The sequence below is a fragment of the Tamandua tetradactyla genome, chromosome 8 (assembly GCF_023851605.1).
Source record: "Tamandua tetradactyla isolate mTamTet1 chromosome 8, mTamTet1.pri, whole genome shotgun sequence".
Lineage (NCBI taxonomy): Eukaryota > Metazoa > Chordata > Mammalia > Pilosa > Myrmecophagidae > Tamandua > Tamandua tetradactyla.
In genome coordinates this window covers 73,682,881-73,692,463 of record NC_135334.1, presented here as the reverse complement: position 1 = coordinate 73,692,463, position 9,583 = coordinate 73,682,881, and the positions used below count along the sequence as shown (strand labels likewise).

General features: G+C 40.0%; 1 pseudogene; it reads left to right on the top strand.

The window, feature by feature from the left end:
- Positions 1 to 5,514: 5,514 nt before the first annotated feature.
- On the top strand, positions 5,515 to 5,702 carry LOC143643467 (calmodulin regulator protein PCP4 pseudogene; annotated as a pseudogene).
- The last annotated feature ends 3,881 nt before the right edge of the window (positions 5,703 to 9,583 follow it).

The following is a 9,583-nucleotide window of genomic DNA, read 5'->3' as shown; positions in this document are numbered from 1 at the left end:
CTATCCAAATTGATTTATAGATTTGATGCAACATCAATTAAAATCCAAAAAAACTTATGTTGCAGAAATAGAAAAAAAACAAATTTATTTGGAAGGGCAGGGTGCCCCAAATAGCTAAAAATATCTTGAGAGAGAAAAATGAAGTGGGAGGCCTCATATTACCTGACTTTAAAGCATATTACAAAGCTACAGTAGACAAAACAGCATGGTACTGGCATAAAGAGAGATATACTGACCAGTGGAATCTAACTGAGTGTTCAGAAATAGACCCTCTCATCTATGGACAATTGATTTTTGATAAGGAAGTCAAGCCAACCCAGCTGAAACAGAGCAGCCTCTTCAATAAATGCTGTTTAGAGAACTGGACATCCAAATGCAAAAAAATGAAAGAGGATCCATATCTCACACTCTTTACAAAAATTAACTCAAAATGGATCAAAGACCTAAACATTACAATTAAGACCATAAAACTGCTAAAACAAAATGTAGAGAAATGTCTTATAAACCTTGTAATAGGAGGCAGTTTCCTAGACCTTACACTTACAGCATGAGCATTGAAAAAAGAAATAGATGAATAGGATCTCCTCAAAATTAAACACTTTTGTGTATCAAACAACTTTTTCAGCAAAGTAAAAAGGCAGCCAACACAATGGGAGACAATATTTGGGAACCACATATCAGCTAAAGATGTAGTATCCAGAAAATTTAAAGATATTCCTCAAGTCAACAACATAAAGATGAACAATATAATTTAAAAATGGGCAAAAAACACAAACAGACACTTCTCAGAAGAGGAAATACAAATGTCTAAAATGCACATGAAAAGATGTTCAACCTCCCTCACTAGCTATTAGGGAAATACAAATCAAAATCACAAAGAAATATCATCTGACACCCACTAACACAGCCATTATCAAAATCACACACAACGACAAGTGCTAGAGGGTATGTGGAGAAAGAGGCACACTTATCCACTGTTGATGGGAATGTCAAATGGTACAACCGCTCTGGAAAGCAGTTTGGCAGTTCCTCAGGAAGCTAAGTACAGAATTGCCAGATGATCCAGTAATCCCATTACTAGGAATATATTCAGAGGAACTGAAGGCAAGGATGTAAATGGACATTTGAACACAGATGTTTATTGCAATATTATTTATGTTGGCCAAGAGATGGAAACAACCCAAATGTACATCAGTGAACACATGGCCAAACAAGCTATGGTATGTACATGTGATACAATACTACACAGCTGTAAGAATAAAGTCACGAAGCATGTAACAATGTGGATGGACCTTGAGGACATTATGCTGAGTGAAATCAGCCAGAAACAAAAGGAAAAATATTATATGGTCTCAGTAATATGAACTAATAATAATGAGTGAACTTTGAGAGTTAAAGTTAAAAACAGGCTATCAGGAGATAGAACGAGGGTAGAGATTGGGCATTTGGTGCTGAAGGAATACAGATTGGGCAACAGGACTGATTGTAAAAATTTAGAAATGGGTAGCACAATACTGCTTGATGGTAGCATGATAATATAAGTACTCTGAATAAGGCTGAATATGAGTATGATTGAGGGAGAAGAGTGTGGACATGTATGAAACCAGAAGGAAAGATAGAGAATAAAGACTGAGATGGTATAACTTACAAATATCTAGGGTAGACAATGATGGTGATTAAATGGACAAATATAAAAATGTTTTTACATGAGGGAGAACAAATGAATGTCAACATTGTAAGGTGTTGAAAATAGATAGTATTCAGGAAGAAGTACAATCAATACAAGCTAGGGTCTATAGTCAAAGGTAACATTATCATATGCTTCCACTGAACGTAACAAAGGCATTATGCCAGAACTAAATGTCAACATGGGGAGCATGCAGGAGAGGTATGGATTCTTTTCAGAAGAAAAGGAAATGTCTTCATATATATTATAGTGGTGAAGGCATATTTATTTACAGATTGGATTATATGATGTGCAAATAAAATTGTTTAAAAACGAACAGAGCCTACTTAAAATTAGGCCTAACAGTCACCCCCAGAGAACCTCTTTTGTTGCTCAGATGTGGCCTCTCTCTCTCAGCCAACAAGAGAAGCAAACTCACTGCCCTCCCCCTCTCTACATGGGACATGACCCCCAGGGGTGTGGACCTTCCTGGCAACATGGGACAAAAATCCCAGAATGATGTGGGATTTAGCATCAAGGGATTGAGAAAACCTTCTCGACCAAAAGGGGAAGAGGGAAATGAGACAAAATGAAGTGTCAATGGCTGAGAGATTCCAGAGATGAGAGATTATCCTGGAGGTTATTCTTACACATTAAATAGATATCACCTTTTTAGTTAAGGCATAACAGAGAGGCTGGAAGGAACTGCCTGAAAATGTAGAGCTAGTTCCAGTAGCCATGTTTCTTGAAGATGATTGTATAATGATATAGCTTTCACAATGTGACTGTGTGATTGTGAAAACATTGTGTCTGATACTTCTTTTATCTACATTATGGACAGATGAGTAAAAAACATATGGATGAAAAATAAATAATAGGGGGAACAAATGTTAAAATAAATTTAGTAAATTGAAATGCTAGTGATTGATAAAAGAGAGGGGTAAGGGGTATGGTATGTATTAATGTTTTCCCGTTTTCTATTTATTTCTTTTTCTGAATTGATGCAAATATTCTAAGAAATGATCATGATGATGAATATACAACTATGTGAAGAAAAAAAGTTCATATTGTATGCTGATTGTTTTTATTAATAAAAATCTTTTTAAAAAGTACCCCCTCTCTAGCCTTCCCCTTGACCTAATCCCCTCAAATAGTTGTGATAATATGGAAAATAAAATGTATGGAGAAAGAATCCTACCAGCAATATCTGTTTCCAATGCCTTGAGATCTGAGACGCACACACAAAAACACACACTCAAATATCACAAGGAGGGGATGTGAAGATGCAGCTGTCTTCTCAGGACAGAGGAAGGAAAAGGTACAATAGTACAACACAAATTATCAAGTTGATGAACTATTGTGTTTTCTGTGAAATCCAGTCTGAAACTGAAAGGACATACTTCCCCACGATAAATGGGCCAGAGCATTGCCTTCCCAGGCACAGCCTCAGAGGTTGAAAGGAACCAAATCACCAAAGTTCCCCAGGAAATCAGTTTTTGACAATTCCAAACGCCATCCTTTGAAGGGTCTACAGCTGTGTGAAAATTAGGAATCCCCTCTGAGGATAGATTGGCATAAAGCTGAAGACGGGAAAAGATCTGAGGATTGGGGTAATTGTGGTAGAGGAGCAGGGGTCAAGAGTCAAAATCACAGTCAGTTCTAGGCAAGAGATACTCCATTTAGGCAGGGGAGGTCATATCTGGCAAAAAGGAAAACATGTTGAAGGACAGACATGTAGTCTATCCATCACTCTGGAAATTTTAGACCTTAATCTTAGGTCATGAATAAGGTCTTATTATCTAAGACCTTGAGCAGCAGCACAGGCACCCTGTATCCCACTGGGCTCCTTGTATGAAAGGTCTTCCTTTTTCCAGTAGTTACTCAAGCCTAGAGTTTCAGGCCAGAACAGGACTCTACTTAAATTTTTTTGGAAATTGGATAAGGTGCCATAACTCAAAAGTTCTGCCTTTAATTAATAGGTAAACATATCGCATCAGAACATTTTTTTCTATAAACAATGCATACTAGATATTTTGCTCACTCCATCTTTGACATCATATTCATTTAAGTATTTTGGTGTTCATGAGGCAGGTTATTATAGGTAAACCAAGATTACCCCCAGGAATACTCTTTTTTTTTTTTTTTTTAACAGTTAACCATTGTCCACTCTAGGTTTCACTTAGTCACACAGTCCCAGCTTTTATCTTCCACATCTCTTTCTGGTGTCAAACATGACCCTAGTCTTCCTCTTTCAACCATACTCACACTCAGCTTCATTCATTACACTTACAGTATTTTGCTACCATCTCACAGTATCATACTATTTCTGAATCTTTATAATCAATCTTGTTAAACATTTTATACTCCTTCAGCATCAATGCCCAATCTCTACCCTCTTTCTATTTCCTAATTGCCTGTGTTCTCAACTCTAACTCTCAAGAGTTTGCTCATTATAGTTAGTTCATATTAGTGAGACCACACAGTATTTATCCTTTTATTTCTGGCTTATTTTGCTTAACATAATGTCCTCAAGTTTCATCCACATTGTTGCATGCATCGTGACTTTATTCCATCTTACAGCTGCATAATATTGCATCGTATATATATGCCTCAATTTGTTTATCTACTTGCCAGGTGATGGACATTTGGGCTGTTTCCATCTATTGGCAATTGTGAATAATGCCACTATAAATATCAGTGTGCAAATGTCTGTTTGTGTCCCTGCTTTCAGTTCTTCTGAATATATACCTAGTAATGGGATTGCTGGATCATATAGCAATTCTATACTTAGCTTCCTGAGGAGCCACCACATTGCTTTCCAGAGAGGCTGCACCATTCCACTTTCCCACCAACAGTGAATAAGTGTATCTATTTCTCTGCATTCTCTCCAGCACTTGTAGTTTGTTTGTTTTTTCAAATATATAATGGCCATTCTAGAAGGTGTGAGATGTATCTCATTGTGGTTTTGATTTGCATTTCCCTAATAGTCAGTGAAGTTTAATATATTTTCATAAGCCTTTGAGCCATTTGTAATTCCTCTTTGGAAAAGTATCTATCCATGTCTTTTGCCCATTTTTCAAGTAGGTTGCTTGTCTTTTTGTTGTTGAGTTGTAGGATTCCTTTATATATTCTAGATATTAAACCCTTATCCAGTATGTGGTTTCCAGTTGGATAGGCTGCCTTTTTACTTTCCTGACAAGGTCTTTTGATTCACATAAGTATTCAGTTTTGAGTTCCCATTTATTTCTTCTTTCATTGCTTATGCTTTGGGTGTAAGGTCTAGGAAACCACCTCCTACCACAAGATCTTTAAGATGTTTCCCTACATTTTTTTCTAAAAGTTTTATAGTCTTAGCTCTAGTGTTTAGCTCTTTGATGCATTTTGAATTAATTTTGTATAAGGTGTGAGAGAGGGGTTCGCTTTCATTCTTTTAGATGTGGATATCCAGTTCCCCAAGCACCATTTGTTGAAGGGGCTGCTCTATCCCAGTCTTGAATGGACTTGACTGCCCAGGGCTATTCTGAGTTTAAATGTTTGATTTAATTTATTTAATTTATTTACAATAATTAACAACTTTTTTTTTCTCCAAAGTGATGCAAAGGGTGAGGCAGCCTCCCCTGAAGCACAGAACCTGTAAGTCTGCAATTCCTAGAATGTCCCCAGGTGCAGGTGAGGAGGAGGAGCAGGGATCACCACAAGGGATCTTACCAAGAACACTGAACCAGGGCTGCAGACCTCTCCCCCATTCCCAAGGTCTGGGTCAAGCAATATTCTATCAAGACCAGGACGCTTGAACAGTCCCCCGTGCTGAGCAATGGAGCTCTGGGAACTGTCATTTTAACACCAACATGAGTGAGTGACAAGGTGCTGGGGCAACCAGTGGAAAAGACAAGACGTTGGAAAAAATGATGGGCAGGAGAAAGGTCAAGAAGAATTTGACATCAACGTGAATGCTCCAGAGACAGAACTCCCAGCGGTGGCCATTCCGTCGCAGTTCAGAAAATTCCAGAAGAAAAAGGCTGAGTCTCAGTCTTAGTGAGAGAGCCCAGCATAGTTCACTGTGAGATGCCAAAGCCAACCATCACCTGTCAAGAAATTAAAAGAGCAACACCCTAAAAAGCAGACATCCCCACACAATCTGCACACACACAGCAAACCTAAAATCCCTGTACAGAACCCCGTGGTATTTGTACCCCTGTAGAATGGTGTAAAACAATGAAATTGTGAGTGGCTTCATCTCTGTATTTCTCTCCAGTCCCATTTCTCCTGCAACTAACTATTTTTCTTGATGTAATAAAATGGAGTTAAGATGAAAACAATAAAAGTTTAAAAAATATTCTATCGAGATGAAGCTAAAATATTATGAAGACTACCATTAGGGGTTCAGAGTAGAGAGGAGGATGTTCATGATTCGCCAAGAGCTCTAAGCAGGAAGGAATGAAGGCAGCAGGCGCCCACCAAAAGCTGGGTGACCTGCACCCCTCATTCTTTGGTTTGCCTTGCTGAGCATAAAATTTCTTTTTCCATCCCATGAAAAGCAGTAGAAAAGAACAGATTTCTATTTGATAATGTAATTAATCTAGCAAGGTGATCAGGGTGAAAGTTGATAACACTGAAGAGATATTCAGCACTACAGAGTTAAGTTTGAGCCCTACAATAGCAAAACTTCGAGAAGAATTTTTTAAGCCTTTGTGAAAGGTCTCACAGTGTTTCTCTAAGGGGGAGTAAAATATTAGGCACTCAATCTGTTTCTCTCACTGGCAGTCTGCATGACAGGTAGCTCTGCCTATTACAAGGACTGATTATTTTGAATACCAGCTTCCTATGGTGACCTGACGTTATCACTTCATGGCGTCAGTTCTCCTTGTTCCTGTGGGCAGGACTTGGACTGAAGTGTTTACAGGGCATCCAGGTCAGCTGTCTAGGAAGCAGTGTAAATACAGGCCTGAAGTTCTGGATTTGAGGTAGGGATTCATTAACGCAGAACAGACACATCGACTTACTCACAATGGAGCTAAGGTCAATGGCTCTTTCACTCTCTCATATTTAGTCGCTGCTGCTTTTGAACCTGGAGATGGCATCCCTTCAACACCTAGCAGTTCACTTTTTGTTTCTAACTTGCTGGCTAGTACAACCGGTAATATATATTACCCACTCCCCACCCACTTTCTGCAGACATTATTTGCCCTCACATCTCTGAGATAACAGAGTCTCCAGAGATAACTCTGTGGTTGAGCCAGTTAGACAGCATGTGTCTGAAAAGCAGGTTTATAATAGTATCAGGAAATGAAAGAGGGACAATCACTAGCTTTTCCTTTTTACATGGTTCATAGTGCTTGTGAATGGGCCATGCGTGAGCTCTGTGACAGGAGCAGATGAAACGTCATGCTGAGCAGGAGGCCCTGCTGCAGGTTCTGTACAGCATGGCAGCACTCAATGGTTCCTTGTGATGGGGTCGAGGACCTCCTTGGTCCTTACAGGCAATTGGCCAGGTGGTGCAGACATTGACCAACACCTTCGGCCATCAATATGTGGACCATGCTGATGAAAAGGCAAAAAAGGAACCCCACGGTGGGCCACGGTGGCTCAGCAGGCAGAGTTCTCGCCTGCCAAGCTGGAGACCCAGGTTTGATTCCTGGTTCCTGCCTATGTTAAAAAATAAACAAATAAATAAATAGGCACCTGTGCTGGTTTGAAAGGATGTATGTCCCCTAGAAGAGCCATGTTTTAATCAAAGTCCCATTTCATAAAGGCAGAATAATCCCTATTCAATACTGTATGTTTGAAACTGTAATCAGATCATCTCCCTGGAGATGTGATTTAATCAAGAGTGGTTGTTAAACTGGATTAGGTGATGACATGTCTCCACCCATTTGGGTGGGTCTTGATAAGTTTCTGGAGTTCTATAAGAGGAAATATTCTGGAGAATGAAGGAGATTCAGAGAGAGCAAAGAATACTGCAGCACCACAAAGCAGAGAGTTCACGAGCCAGTGACCTTTGGAGATGAAGAAGGAAAATGCCTCCCGGGGAGCTTCATGAAACAGGAAGCCAGGAGAGAAGAAACTAGCAGATGACGCCATGTTCACTATGTGCCCTTCCAAATGAGAGAGAAACTCTGACTGTGTTCGCCATGTGCCTTCTCACTTGAGAGAGAAACCCTGAACTTCACTGACCTCTTGAACCAAGGTATTTTTCCCCGGATGCCTGAGATTGGACATTTCTATAGACTTGTTTTAATTGAGACATTTTCTTGGCCTTAGAACTGTAAACTAGCCACTTATTAAATTCCCCTTTTTAAAAGCCATTCCATTTCTGGTATATTGCATTCCGGCAGCTAGCAAACTAGAACAGCATGCCAGCTATTAAAAAAAGAACTGCAAGTGAATAAAAATTTTCAAACTGGATGGGAAAAGGCAAAGGAAAAATGAAAGAAAGGAATAAAGCATCCTTCAAAATTCAATGATTTCCACAGGACAGCTCTAGTAGCCTACATTGGGAGTTTTGCAATAGATGTTAACAGAGCTGTGAGAGCATTCCCTCACAAACCACAAAGGTTTCAGACCAAAGTCTTCCCTCATTATTTGACAACAACTCTTCAACTTCTCCCTACAAAGATGTGTTTAAAAGTTTATAGAAGCTCTCACACAAAGTTTTATTATAGTGGGAAAGGAAATATGCATTATGGGCAACTTGCCTCATCATCTTTGTTTAGAAATGAGTCTGCTTCTCCAATATTTCTTAATGGAGATGGGACACCATTTGTCATCACATCCTGCTTGGGTGCGCCCATAGAGGCAATCTCTTTCTATCCACAAGAAGAGGACGTGCTGAGCCCCAGGTGTATCAGAAAGTAACCGTGAGAAAAACAGATAAAAAATACAATGAAATTTTGCTTGAAAATTCCCCAAAATGTATGAGTAATTTCATCGCTTCTACCATCATTTTATTAAAAATCCCAGAAAACAAGATAGCAACTCCAGCAGCTAAGGAGACCCTGGGTCGATGTCCAAGGTAGGAGTTGTGGGGCCATGATGAAGTGGAAGAGTGGCTGCTCTCCCATCAAAGCACCTAGGGAAGCAAGATTGCCCAGTCACACAATTCTATGTTCCACTGTCTAATGGAACCACCAAACTGATGTCCAAAGTGGCTGCACCGTTTTAGAATCCCACCAACAATATGTAAGGGTTCTGAGTTCTCCATATCCTTGTCAAAATGATTATTTTTGGTGTTTTTTTGTTTTTTAATAATAGCCATTGACTCTGAGCTTTTACATGAAGGAATTCTGAAAATTGGATCAAGCATAACGAACAGGATAGCCCTGTAAACCTTCCAGCAGAGGAAAGATGCTGCCCACCTACTTGATCCCAGGCACTGATGCTCAGTTTGGGTCAGGTCGAGATGCTCTGGTGAGGAAGGCAGGTTTCCCTCCGAGTCAGAACTCCAGTTAACACCATCAAGGTGGATTTTTATGTAGTCCATACCCAGAATTGCCTTCTGGAGCAGACAAAGCAGCATGGGGGGTTCCCATAATGGCCAGAGCTCCAGGTACCAGATAGGGAGGGCTTTTCTCACTGGGGCACCTGTAGCATGGAGCACAAAGGCCTGGGAAGCAGGTTTTGGGAGAAGCTGAGGGGCCCATTCAGGCCTGAGACCTCAGACAACCTGAGAGGACCTTAAACTTAGAGAACCAAAGGAATGTGTCCTCACAATCCTCTCTCCCTTTGGTATTTCTGAGTACTTCAGGAATCCTTGAAAGGTAAGGGAAAAGAGTACTTCTGGCCAGAAATGGTGAACTCCAAGAAGTCATCCACTTGGCTTTTTGACCAGACGGTAAAGCTGGAAAAGCTTGGAAGATCCACATCTTCAAAGACCCCTTACAGAAACCTTTCCTTCTCTTCCTCTCCCCTGCAGAATGA